At 41.1% G+C, this 14,852-nt stretch overlaps 1 protein-coding gene across 1 annotated transcript in view; it reads left to right on the top strand.

Moving 5' to 3' along the window:
* The window catches only part of LOC109913876 (chloride channel protein C-like), a 114,779-nt gene that overhangs the window by 47,166 nt on the left and 52,761 nt on the right, over nucleotides 1–14,852 (top strand). The gene's annotated exons all lie outside the window — the stretch shown is intronic.

Raw genomic sequence — 14,852 nt, 5'->3', positions numbered from 1 at the left:
AGAGGAGCAGGAAGGCTTCCTGCTCCTCTGATGCTGCTTGGCCTGCTGTGTTCATCCAGCTCTACACCTTGTTATCTCAGATTCTCCAGCATATGCAGTTCCTACTATCTCTCAATACAAGCTTCACCTGAGTAAGGTATGACCTCTACTCTGTCCACACTCCAAAACCCCACATTGTCTTTGCAGTCAGTGCTGGCTGCAAGTAGCAGTTGACTGCCTGAGAAATTTCAATTTAATTGGTGCATTAAATTGGAATATGTCTGAAGTTTGCCCTTTGATGCTTTTTTAGCTTCACCACTAGGTGTCAGAATTCCCAAAGTTTTAGAATTTGAATATGTTTCTGATATGATGCGTGATAATTGCTATGAGTTGAAAATGAATCAATAACTATGAGGCAATGGGAGTACCTATGTTAGTTGCTCTCCAACTTTTGGATGCTGAGGCCTGAAGTTTACTGTGGGGGTCAGGCCCCTGTCCTTGTGATAAAAAGCAGGCCCTGAGTACACGCTTGGCAGCATGTGAGCTGCTTGGTATTTTTTAAAATAGGTAGCCTCATAAATGGCTGGCTTTGGGTCCACTGTCCCATTAAAGATAGTGGACATGCTCTTGCTGTTGCCATCTTAGTCAAAGACCAGCAACTCTGGAGCCCCTGCATACAGGGAACCTTGAGAAGTAGGCCAGCAAAAAATGCAAGAGATCATGCAGACAAGTGCCAAATGAGGTGGATGTTGCTGGGATACCATTGTGCTCAAGAGAGGGGTGTGGGGGGGAGGTGGTGGGGCTTAGTGGTGGGAGCTGCCTTTCCTTTCCATGGACCCAGCTCTGGGACATTGAGCATGGATTAGGCTGCTTCAGTGAGGCTGTCTTTCGGTAGCTGGTGGCCTCCACCATAGTAAAGGGTCACTCCACCATTGATAAAATGTTGACTGCGGGGTAAAATGACCCACGTTCAGGCCTTTAATTCTGGTAATTGGCTGCCCACCTTCTTGCAGCAGTTGGTTGCAATACCCATTCTGCCCCAAAAGCTGTGCCATGCTGAGGTGCTGACATTATGTGGTTGATGCCAGATGAAAGTCCTGCCTGTGTCAACATTGCAACAACTGTGGAAGGTCGTCACAAATATATAGTTATAGAATAGTGTTACTGCTAAAGCTGTTACTTCTTACAACTGTCCTGCCTTAAAGGGCTACAGCCTAGTGTAAAGTGAAATTTTAAAACAGAGCACGCAGTATTGTCATAATTGACACATCAGTGTCACTTATTGCTAAAGCTTCTGATGCTGTGTTTAATATTTACAGCTGAGTTTTGGATTACCCTGTTGTGGAATGCAAGTGATAGAATAGTCTAATCCAGGAACTGGACTTTTTAGAAAAATTTCATAATGATCATTGCATTTTTCCAACATATCAATGAGAAGCTAACATCAGTTTTAGGTTTTCAGGGGAAATGCAATTTCAGGGAGCTGATGAGTCCTTCACTTGTAGTTCACCCCCAGGGCTCTAACTCTGGACAAACACACAGGTGACCATTGGAGGATTAGCAGTGTTAATGTAGAACTGAGCACTCCTAAAATTTGGAGGACTTTCCATGTTCCTTGTGAAAAAATTAGGCATTACATTTTTAAAAATCAGATTTTTGTGATAACTGCTGCCAGCTATGATGATATAACGAAAGTGTAAGAGGTGTCACAGGGGCTTCCAACTGCTTGATTACTTGTTCATCTATTCACTGGGATCTTCCATGAATTCAAATACTGAATAAGGAAAAGGAACATGAAACAATCGTGTGATATGAAAATATAATAATTTGATACTTTGCAATTGCCATTGAGGTAGCCTAGACTTTGGGACATATTTTGTGCACGGAGGTGAATGATCTGTCAAACTATTAATTCAAGTTAGCTTAGATCCAGTAAGGATCACTATGGCTTCTCACTGTAACAACATTAATATTTCATCTATACTGACTAAAGAAACAAGCCAGATCAAAAGCCAGGCAGCATCCTGTTATGGTGAACCAAAGGATAAATATTCAAGTTCAGTGTCTTGTTTAGGCATTTCCCTTGCCAAAATCCTTAATATAATCATTCCAAACAACTGCAGATTTTTCAAGAAATTTGATAATGTTCTTTTGTTCAAAGAAAGCCACTCACCAAAAACTACTATTTGCATCTAGATTATATTCTATACACTGAACCAAAAATTTGGAATTACTACAGGATATTAAGCAGTACTGCAAACGTTGTGCACTTTGAACCAGAACTTAGCATAAGCATCAAGTAACTAAAATGGACCACCCTTGTACAGGGACCCATTATTAAGATTAACTGGGATATCCTGTAAAATTCTGTTGTTGATAAATATATACAAATAAAATCCAGTTGAAAATTTGGTACTTATTTGGGATTTTCAATACATTGGTTAACTCTTAAACAAAATGAGAAGCTGAGAATTCAGTTTCTAATAAATGATCTCAGTCTATAAAAATACTTAACAATAAGGTTTTCAACAAAGAGTTCTTGTACAGGGAAACATCTTTTGTATCCACTGGTTATAAAATCCTGCTACAATCTAAGCAAATCCAGAACTAATTCCGTAAAGAGGAATGCCATATATTGAAGTCATGCATTTTTATAATGCTCTTGTGATATGCTTTATGACTTTTCATTACATTATATGAATATAGGATGTTGTTGGGGGCATAGTTTAAATGGAAACATAAATGACAATGCAATATTGATTTTTCATGCCAAATGATCGATCAGTGGATATTAGTGAACTTATGCTCATTCTTTAAAGAAATAATTGAAGCTTCTCAATAATTTTGACTTTGTGTTTCTTCTTTGCAGTTTGAGAACTGGAAATTAAATATGCAATTATGGGTAATATTATGACAGCAATATACTTGCTCACTTACTGCTCATGATCAGTGTGTTTTGAAAGGAAATAGCTCTTGGAGTGAGTATTCCCAAGTAAACTTAAATCTAAATCTCATTTGAAATAGGTGACTAGATATATTTATGAGAGTAGTATGCAGTTGATGTGGTTTGTATAGACTTCAGTAATACCTTTGACAAGGTCCTACATGGAAGGCTGGTTCAAAAGGTAAGAGTCCATGGGATCCAAGCCAAGTTGGCAGATTGGATCCAAAATTGGCTAAGAGTAATGTGGAGAGATGTTTTTGTGATTGGAAACCTGCGACCTGTCATGTACCTCAGGGATCAGTGTTTCCTTGCTATTTGTTATGTACATTCATGACTGAGATGTGAACGGAGAAGGTTTGCTTAGTATGTTTGTGAATAACACAAAAATTCATGGTGTTGTTGATAGTGAGGATAATGGTCTCAGGCTACAGTCTGATATTGATCGGATGGTAAATTGGGCAAATCAGTGGCAGATAGAATTTAATCCTGATGCATTCTGGGAGGTCTGATAAGGAAAGGATATAGGTCCCTAGGGATTACCAAGGAATAAAAGGACCTTGATGTATGAGTCCATAGACCCCTGAAGGTGTCAGATAAGGTAGACAGGTTGGTGAAGAAGGCATATGGGATGCTAGCCTTCTTTGGCCAGGGTGTAGAACATAGGAACAAAGAAGTCTTGTTACAACTTTATAAAAGATTGGTTTCAGGCCACAGATGGAATACTGTGCGCAGTTCTTGTCACCACACTATTGGAAGAATGTGATTGCAGTGGAGTGGATGCAGAAGAGATTCACTAGGATGTTGCCTGGGATGAACAATTTCAGTTATGAAGAGACACTGGATAGATTGGGATAACAAGGTGTAGAGCTGGATGAACACAGCAGGCCAAGCAGCATCATAGGAGCAGGAAGGCTGATGTTTCGGGCCTAGACCCTGCAAAGCAGTCCCTGAGCCTCCGCTTGGTTTCCCTGATGTAGAGGGGGAGGCTCAGGGATCGCTTTGCAGAACACCTACACTCGGTTCGCAATAAACAACTGCACCTCCCAGTCGTGAACCATTTCAACTCGCCCTCCTATTCCTCAGACGACATGTCCATCGTGGGCCTCCTGCAGTGCCACACCGATGCCACCCGAAGGTTGCAGGAACAGCAACTCATATTCCGCTTGGGAACCTTGCAGCCCCATGGTATCAATGTGGATTTCACAAGCTTCAAAATCTCCCCTCCCCCTACCGCATCCCAAAACCAGCCCAGCTCGTCCCCGCTTCCCTAACCTGTCCTTCCTCCCACCTATCCCCTCCTCCCACCTCAAGCCCCACCCCCATCTCCTACCTACTAACCTCATCCCGCCCCCTTGACCTGTCCGTCCTCCCTGGACTGACCTATCCCCTCCCTAACTCCCCACCTACACACCTTTACTGGCTCCATCCTCGCCTCTTTGACCTGTCTGTTTCCTCTCCACCTATCTTCTCCTCTATCCATCTTCTTTCCGCCTCCCCCTCTCTCCCTATTTATTTCAGAACCCCCTTCCCCTCCCCCATTTCTGATGAAGGGTCTAGGCCCGAAACATCAGCCTTCCTGCTCCTATGATGCTGCTTGGCCTGCTGTGTTCATCCAGTTCTACACCTTGTTATCTTAGATTCTCCAGCATCTGCAGTTCCTAGTATCACTGGATAGATTGGGTTTGTTTTCCTTGGAGCAGAGGAGGCTGAGCAGAATCTAACTGAGGTATTCAAAATTATGAGAGCCACAGGCTGAATAGATCATGAGAATCTCTTCCTCATAGCAGACATGTCTAAGGCCAGAAGGCATAAGTATAAGGTGGTTTAGAGGAGATCTGAGAAAGAAAAAAAAGCATCCAAAAGGTGGTAGATACACGGAAGGTGCTGCCTGAGAGTGGTGGAGGCAGGTACTCTTGTAACATTTAAGAAGCTGCTGGATGAGCACTTAAAGTGCCCGGGCAAAGTAGGTTATGGACCAAGAGCAGGTAAAAGGGATTACTGTAATTTTGTGGCGTAAACATGGTGGGCTGAAGGGCCTGTTTTTATGTTATTTGGTTCTAAATAACTAAAGAACAGGATTTTGTGGGCTTAAATTAAAAGAAGATATTTATTCTCACACACTTACCTTGAATTATCTCTCAGACATACATGTTTTCTCACACGTACAAAGATTGGATACAGATACAGGTAATGCTGTTTTACAAATTATGGTTCATTCAGTCTTTAGTTTATAACCTCCTGTCCCATATGGGGCAAGTCTGGTTTCTTGGATAGTTTTGAAAACTTTAAATTTGAAATAAGTGTCTGGCCAAGTGAAACATTTGCTGCAGGTTGTGAGGGTTTTTCTTGTTAAATATTTAGGAGGTTGAATCTCAAATGAACTTTGAAAACTGGAATAAATTAATCCTTTGACTGTTTGATACCTTGCAGCTGGTTTCCAAGTTTGTTTGCAGATTGGTGAAACTGATGCTGCTGATGGCTTTGCTGGATCTCATCAGAAAACTTCTCTTTGCTGATCTTTAAAACAGACTACAAAACCATGGCTAGCGAACATGTTGCCTTTCCAAAATTCAAGTTTTCCAAATAAAGTGTCCTGTTCATGTTATTCTCCATCCTGTGTTGTAGATTATGGGGTCCACCCAGTCTGTTGTGGATTGGGGAGAAACCGTCATGACAAAATGTAAAATTGATAGTGGTCATACATTAGCATTTGTCACAAGTTGAGTTTCAATCTTCCCTTTTGCTGCAGTGTGAAGCATGGAGGCAGGCAGTCTGGAAATTCTGTAGTCTTTTTGTGGTAGCCCATTCTGAAACAAAGAGATCTGCGAATTTCCTGGATGGCTGTGAATGTTCATATTTCATTAAGTGTTCACTTGAGACTTGATACCATCTGTTGACAATTTCTAAATGTCACATGATTTGAGTCAACCATCTTAACAGTTTGCTTGTGTCAAATTTATAAAAAAGTATTAACTGAAAGTTAATATACTCGATTCCAACAGTGGCTTGGAGATTTGGTGGTGTTGGGGTTTTTTTATGAAATTGTGCATTTTGTTTTATTCTACGTTTCAGTCGAATACTGTGGCTAATATAATTATGTAATTTTCCTTTGTATCTCTTGGCTGCGGCTGTCTGCATATACATGCTCCCTGAGGTTGTAGTGTCCTAATCCTTGAGTGAGGCTCCTCCACAACCATAATATCTGTACATTACAGGTTACTAAGTACAGTTCTCCAATGTAGTGTCTAATACCCCTCACTCTACATGCCTCTTCATGTACAATGTCTTCTCTCCATCTGTCACTGATGTCAATCACATCATTAGCTATATCAACACAGTAGAAGTTCTGAGTGACCGGTCAGGCTTAAAAGTAAATAAATCTCCAGGGTTTGGATGAAATGTATCCCGGGTTGTTGAGTGAGGCAAGGGAGGAAATAGTAGGAGCGCTGGCAATAATTTTCAATTCCTCTCTGGCCGCAGCAGAGGTGCCAGAGGGCTGGAGGACAGCCAATGTGTTACTGGAAGGGATCAAGGCCTAAACCAGAAAACTACAGGTCAGTTAGTCTAATCTCAGTTGTGGGGAAGCTATTGGAAGCAATTCTGAGGGACAGAATCAACCTGCATTTGGAGAGGCAAGGATTTATCAAGAACAGTCTCCATGGTTTATTAAGGGGAGGTTTTGTCTGAATACCTTGATTGATTTTTTTCAGAGTTGGCCACATGTGTAATTGAGGGCAATTTGATGTAGTCAACTTGGCTTTCAGTGTGGTTTTTGATAAGGTCCTGTATGGGGCAAAGTTAAGAGCCCATGAAATCCAAGGAAATTTAGCTAATTAAATACAGAATTGGTTGAGTGACAGAAAGCAGCTGGTGATGGTTGAGGGGTACTTTTGTGACCACACACACACACACACTCGCTCACTCAGTGTCCAGTGGGTTTCCACAGGGATCAATGTTGAGGCCCTTGCTATTTGTGGCATATATAAATGAATGTACACGTGAATGTAAGTTGATCAGTAAGTTGATGGATGGGACCATAATTCTATTAGTTTTAAAATAGTTATGGAAAAGCATAGGGCCTGTTTAAAAGTTAAATTTCTTAATTGGAGGAGGGCAAATTTTGATGGTATGAGACAGGAACTTTCAAGAGTTGATTGGAGTAGTCTCTTTTTGCAGGTAAAGGGGCAACTGGCATGTGGGAGGCTTCTAAAAGTGAGACAATGAGAGTTCAGAGGCATTATGTTCCCGTTCGAGTGAAGAGCAAAGCTTGTAAGAGTAGGGAACAATGGATGAATAAAGATATTGAGGCTCTGGTCAAGAATAAGAAGGAGTTGTATATTAAGTATAGACAACTGGGATCAAGTGAATCTCTCGAAGAGTATAAGGGTTGTAGCAGCATTCTTAAGAGGGAAATCAGGAGGGCAAAAAGTGGATATGAGATAGCCTTGGTTTTTAAGATTATGGATAATTCTGTGGGATTCTACAAGTACATTAAGAGCAAAAGAGCAATGAGGGACAGAATAGGGCACCTTAGACAACCTCATTAATCTTTATGTGTGGAATCACAGGAGATGGGAGAGATACTAAATGAATATTTCATGTCAGCTCTTAATGTAGAGAAATAGATAGAGGCTGGAGAATGCAGGGAAATAGATATTGATGTTTTGAAAACAGTCCACATTACAAAGAGGAAGCTCTGGAGGTCTTAAAAAAACATAAAAGTGCACAAACCTCCAGGACCTGATCAGATGTATCCCATGACATTGTGGGAAGATAGGGAAAAAATTGCAGGGCCCCAGCAGAGATATTTGTATCGTCTACAGCCACAGCTGAGGTGCTGGAGGACTGGATGGTGGCTAATGATGTGCCTCTTTTTAAGAAAGGCTGTAAGGAGAAGCCTAGGAACTCTAGACCTATAAACCTGACATCAGTGGTGGGTAAATTATTGGAAGGGATTCTGAGAGATAGCATTTGGAGAGGCAAGGACTGATTAGGGATAGTCACCATGGCCTTGTGTGAGGAAAATCGTATCTCACAAACTTGATTGAGTTTTTTGAGGATGTAACCAAAAGGATTGATGAGGGCAGAGCGGTTGACATTGTTTTCTTGGATTTTAGTAAAGCCTTTAACAAGGTTCCACATGGTAGACTAATTAGTAAAGTTAGATCACATGAGATTCAGGGAGAGCTTGCCAATTGGATATAAAATTGCCTTTCTGGTAGGAGACAGAGGGTTGCTTTTAAGACTAAAGGCCTGTGACCTTAAGATGAAAATCAGGAGGGTGATCAGCAGGGATTGGTGTTGGGTCCACTTTTGTTCGTCATTCATATAAACGATTTGGATGAGAATTTAGGAGGTGTGGTTAGTAAGTTTGCAGATGACACCATAATTGGTTGTATTGTTGACAATCAAGAAGGATATCTAAGATTACAAAGGGATCTTGATCAATTGGACCAATGGGCTGAGGAGTGGCAGGTGGAATTTTATTTGGATAAAGTCAAGATATTACAGTTTGGTAAAATAAACCAGGGCAGTGCAGAAGATATTTACCAGGATGTTGCCAGGACAGGAGGGGTTGAGTTATAAGGATAGGCTGAGACTTCTTTCACTGGAGTGCAAGAGGTTGAGGGGTGACCTTATAGAAATTTATAAATCAATAGGGGCATAGATAAGGTGATTAGCAAAGGTCTTTTTCCTAGGATAGGGGAGCTCAAAACTAGGGGGCATATTTTTAAGGTGAGGGTAGAAAGATTTAAATGGGATCTGAGGGGCAACCTTTTCACACAGAGGGTGTTACATATCTGGAATGAATTGCCAGATGAAGTGGTAGATACAGGTACAGTTACAACATTTAAAAAACATTTGGATAGGCACATGAATAGGAAAGGTTTAGAGGGAAATGGGCCAAATACAGGCAAATGGGACTAGATTTGTTTGGGAATCTTGGTTAGCATGGATGAATTGGACTGAAGGGTCTGTTTTCGTGCTGTAAGACTCTATGACTGTATACCAAAGTGGTAGGTGATAAATAATGTGGATAGCCTTAGATTACAGAAGGATGAAGGTTAAAAAAGATAAATGGGAGAAACAAAAAGCAACAAATTTCATAAGCATATAAAATAAAGCCAGGCAAATGAAAGTGGGAACAAAAACAGAAGTTGCTGGAAAAGCACGGCAGGTCTGGCAGCATCTGTGAAGAAAATATCAGAGTTAACGTTTTGGGTCTGGTGACCCTTCCTCAGAACTCATGAGGATGGGTCACCGGACCCGAAATGTTAACTCTGATTTTTTCTTCACATATGCTGCCAGACCTGCTGAGTGTTTCTAGAACCTTCTGTTTTTGTTCCTGATTTACAGCGTCTGCAGTTCTTTCCATTTTAAATGAAAGCGGGGACTCCTTGAGGCCTGGGACAGCTTGCAGAGACCTTGCAGAAGCCCTGGAGCTGTGTTTGAGACCCAATTTGAACAGAAGGTGAAGTCTATTTAAGTAATTTCTTTTTACTCTTTTTGTAACTCAAAATTGAGCAGGATTGTGGCAACAAAACACTTTTCATTGTATCTTTCTAGATACATGTGACAATAAATTAATGACTCATAATAACTCATGATGTAGATAGGCTGGTCAGATGGGCTGATCAGTTACAAATAGAATTCGATCTACGTGAGTGTGAGGTGAGGCACTTGAGCAGAACAAACAAAGAAAGGACATATGTGATAAACAGTTGGTAGGACCCCGGGAAGCCCTGAAGATCAGATTGATCTTGATGTGTATGTCCACCATTCACTTAAGGTGGTAGGATTGGTTGATAAAATGGTTAAGAAGTCAAATCCTACAACCTCAGAGATAGTAAGAACTGCAGATTCTGGAGCCTGAGATAACACAGTGTGGAGCTGGAGGAATACAGAGGCCAAGCAGCATCAGAGGAGCAGGAAAGCTGATGTTTCAGGATGGGACCCTTCTTCAGAAATCCTACAACCTTGTCCCTGCAATGGCTATCAGATAATGCAGATTGAAGTGAATAAAAACTATTAGTGAATTTCGTTTGTTTGGAATGATATGCACATTTGGGTACAGAGCCTTTAGTTTTGTCTTTTTAAAATCTTTGTATCATGAAGTCTTGACTGTTGGTGTATTCTTACATTTGTCCTCCCTGTTCTTCTCTTCAATTCTCTACCCCTCATTTTTCATATCACTGTTTTCCTCTCTTCCCTTGTCTCTGCTCTTTGTTATACCACATCTTTCCACATTTGATTCTTTTCCCCCACCATTTAGTTGAAAACCATTTCTACTTTTCTACTATGTAGTTTTTCTCGCATGGTTCAGGTGTAGATTGTATATAAATGGGAACCCACTAGCCTTTCAGCCATGGATTCACCTCTCTAATTTTATGCACCCTCTGCCAATTTGCACAAGCTCAAGTAATAATGAGGTCCTGCTTTTTAATTTAGTACTTAGCTCCTCATTTTGTCTGTAAACAGAAATCCTTTCCTACCTCTATCTATGTTTTTGGTACCTATATTCACCAGTAAAACAGATCCTTCTCTCTCCCACTGTAAGCATCTCTCTAGCTCTGAGCAAATGTCCTGGATCCTGGAATGGGGCAGGAAACATACCCATCTGGATTCATGCTTTTTGCTGTGGCAATTGCTATTAGTCTTCCTGACCCACTACAACCTACTACTGCTACAATCCTTTGGAGATAGCAAGAACTGCAGATGCTGCAGTCAGCAACAATACAGTGTGAAGCTGGAAGAACTCACAGGCCAGGTAGCATCAGAGGACCCCAAAGCAAACCTCTAGACTCCAAAGCAAACCCCTCAGACAGGGGTTCACCCGTACCTCCACCAACTTGGTCTACTGTATTCGCTGCTCCTCATGTGGCCTCCTCTACATCGGTGAGACCAAGTGTGGGCTTGGAGACCATTTTGTAGAGCATCCGTGCTCTGCACATGACAAAACAACAACACCTTCAGATCGCCAACCATTTCAACTCCCCCTCCCGCTCCCTGGGTGACATGTCCATTCTGGGCCTCCTCCAGTGCCGCACGCAATCTGGAGGAGCAACACTTCATATTCTACCTTGGGAGCCTACAGCCCGATGGCCTAAACATAGAATTCACCAGTTTTAAAATCTCCCCACCCCTCCGGTCTTATCCCCTGTCCAACCCTCGCTGCCATCCCTGCCTCCTTGACCTGACACAATCTGTCCATTTTCACTCCCACCTATCGGCCCCACCCATCCCACTGACCAATCCCCACCACTCCCTACCTGTACTCACCCATCACCATCCCAACTACCACTCCCCAGCCCCACCCCTCCTCTCTATTAATTTCCCAGCTCCCTTCCCCCTCCCCATTTCTGAAGAAGGGTCCTGACTTGAAACGTCAACGTTCCTGCTCCTCTGTTGCTGCCTGGCCTGTGTGTGTTCCTCCAGCTCCACACTGTGTTGTCACTACTTCATTCCTTGTTACTCCCCAGTGGGCTTCCTGTATCATGGTGCCATGGTCAGTTTGCTCATCTTGCTGCAGTGCCCACTCTCATCCAAAAATGCTTGAGAGCCTTAAATCTAAAGGATAATTGCAGAGACTGACATACTTGTCCTCTGGGTCCTCCAACTTACCTCACTCACAGCTATGCCTTACTGTCCCTGACCACTGACAGTATCAGTAAACCTTATCCTAAATAGTATGCATGTTTCCTGGTACAAAGAATCCAGATTCCCTTCCCTCTCCCTAATGCATCTCAGTGTCTCCAGCTCATTTACTCTGCTGTTCGAGCTGAAGCTTCTCAAATATCGATGTCAGATGTGTTTGCATTGAATCTCAGTAGTTTTCATGAACTCCCACATCTGCAGCCTTGACAACTAACCTGCCCTGCCATTCTTAAGGAGTTTTAATTAATTATTTAGAAATAACTTTCACTTCCTTGTTTTACCTTTTATATATCTTACCACCAATTTGAATGCTATGTTAAAAGTAAAGAATAGAATTGACCTTAATAATTTACCAAAGATTCAGGAAATTTAAAACCATAATAACAGAAGAAATAGGAGCAGGCGTAGGATATTTGGCCCTTCAGACCCGTCTGCTCTTCAAGAGATCATGGCTAATCGTCCCTAGGCCTCAATTCCTCTCTTGGGCCAGCTTATCATTACATTCAACTTTCTGATATTTTAAAAATTTATCTATCTCTATTTTAAATACTTCCAGTGATGTAGCTTCCACAACACTTTGGGGTCGAGAATTCCAGACATTCACTACTCTCTGTCAGAAGAAATTCCTCACATCTCAGTTTTAAATGAGTGTCCTTTTATTCTGTAACTGTGTCCCCTAGTTAAAGGTTCTTCAACTAGTAGAAACATCATCTTAACATCTACTCTGTCAAATCCCCTCAGAATATCTGTTCAATAAGATCGTTTCTCATCCTTCTAAATTCTAATGAATAAAAGACTAACCTGTTTTGATAAGTCAACTCTTTAATACTAGGAATAAGCCAAGAGTGAATCTTGTTTGAACTGCAAGCCATGCCAGTTTATCTTTTCTTAAATATAGGGACCACAACTGGAAACAATACTTCAGATAGGGCCTCATGAACACTCTTGTGAAGTTTTTAACAATACTTCCCTATTTTTAAACTCCAACCCCCTAGCAATAAAGGGCAAAATTCCATGGTCATTTAAATAACTTGCTGTACCTGCATGCTAAACCCTTGTGTTTCATGCACCAGTACAACCAGATCCCTCTGCATGGCACTTTTGTTTTGAGTCTTTTTCTATTTAAATAATAGTCTGCCTTTTGATTCTTCTGACCAAACTACATGTTCTCACGTTTTCTTACATTGAATTCCATCTGCCAAGTTTTTTGCCCACTCGCTCAGCCTATTTAAATCACCTTGCAGATTCTTTAATTTGCATCACAACATTACCTCCTGATTATTTTAGTATCATAAGCAAATGTGGATACATTAAACTCTGCCTCCTCCAAGTTATTAATATAGATAGTAAATAATCAAAGCCATAGGACTGATCTTTGTGGCACTCCACTAGTTACATCTTTCTAACCTGAAAAAGACACATTAATTCTAAACAGAGATAGCAAGAACTTCAGGCGCTGGAATCAGAGACAACACAATGTGGAGCTGGAGGAACACAGCAGGTCAGGCAGCATCAGAGGAGCAGAAAAGTTGATGTTTTGGGTCTGGACAGGAAGGGTCCTGACCTGAAACATCAATTTTTCTGCTCCTCTGATGCTGCCTGACTTGTTGTGTTCCTCCAGCTCCACACTATTATCTCTTAATCCTAACTTCTGTGTGTTAACCAATCCTCAATTCCCTCCAGTACTATGAGCTCTCATCTTGTGCAAGAAATGTTTATTGAATGCCTTCTTGAAATCAAAATACACTACATCTACCAGTTCTCCTTTATCAACCCTGCATTTTATATCCTCAAGGAACTCTTGAAAATTTGTCAAACATGATTCCTTTTCACAAAACCATGTTGACTCTGTTTGCTTGTATTAGGCTTTTCTTAATTTTCTGCCATTTTTTCTTTAATAATGGACTCTGGGATTTTTCCAACAACAGATGTTGGGCTAACTGGACTATAATTTCCTACTTTTTGTCTCCCTGTCTTCTTGTGCAGGGCTTTTCAATCTGGTGAAGCTCTCCCGGAGTCCTGTGAATCTTGGTATAGCTCAAGAAAAGTGTTCACTATTTCTAAAGCAACTTCCCTTAATGCCCTTGGATCTAAATCCTAATAACTTGTCTATCTTCAGTCCCATTAGTTTGTCCACTGTAATAGGGACTGTTGCAAGAACATTCCTCCCATTATCAGCTTTCTTGACTATTAACTTTGAGATATTTATAGGGTACTCCACTGTGAAGACTGTTTCAAAATATTAGTTACAATCATGTGCTGTTTCCCTGTTTCCATTACTAATACCCCTTTTACATCCTCCAAAGGTCTCACACCCATTTTAACTAATGTCTTTCATTTTATATGCCTTAGAAGCTCTTCAAGTTTACCTTATATTTCTTGCCAATTGACTTTCATAATTAATTTCTTCCTCTTGATTAGTTTTTTAGTCATCCACTGCTGGTCCTTAAAAGAAACCCGATACCCTGGCCTATAGCTGGTTTTTGCCCCTTTACATGCCTAGGTTTTGATTAAATACTCTTCTTGACAACCATTGTTGACCATGGGTGGTTCATCCCTCTCATCGAGTCTTTTTTTGACTGGAATAAATTTTTACTGAGTATTGTGGAATTTCTGCTTAAATGTCTGTTACTACTCATTCATTGACTTTCACCTTAGTTTGTTTTCCCAGAGTGCATGAGACAACTCTTTCTTCATACGTCAGTAATTGACATTAATTAAGTTGAAGACACTACTTTGTGACCTGAGTTACTCTCCCTCAAAATGAGACTGGACTTTCACCATGTTGAGATAGTTACCCACCAGAGGATCCTTAGCTACATATTCCCTTATTACTCCTATCTCATTACACATTATTAGATCTAAAAGCACCTGTTCCCAAGTAGATTCTGCAACATTCTTCTCAGTCAATATGCAAATTAAAATCACCCAAGACATTTAAAGTGCCCCTCCTACGTGCCTCCATTACTTTCCTACCATGAGGCAATTCTTTGGGAGTCCATAGGCAAATTCCACCTGCAACTTATTTTCCTTGCTATTCTATAATTCTACCTGAACTGATTCCACAACACAATCTATTGCACCTTTATCACTATTCACCACTGCACTGATGCCTTCCTTTATTAACAAAGCTATCCAATCCCCTTTTTCTTTTTCTAGGTCCTTTCTCTAGTAGAGCAATTCCAGTCAACTCCAACAAATCCAGCTCTGTCTCTGACTTTCTATCAAAAGTTCCTTGACTCGCCTGCTATCTTGGTGCTGCAGATTACTGGGA

This window comes from Rhincodon typus, chromosome 4 (assembly GCF_021869965.1).
Source record: "Rhincodon typus isolate 14 chromosome 4, sRhiTyp1.1, whole genome shotgun sequence".
Taxonomy (NCBI): domain Eukaryota; kingdom Metazoa; phylum Chordata; class Chondrichthyes; order Orectolobiformes; family Rhincodontidae; genus Rhincodon; species Rhincodon typus.
Note: the sequence above shows the minus strand (reverse complement) of the source record. Positions and strands in the feature narration are given on the sequence as shown.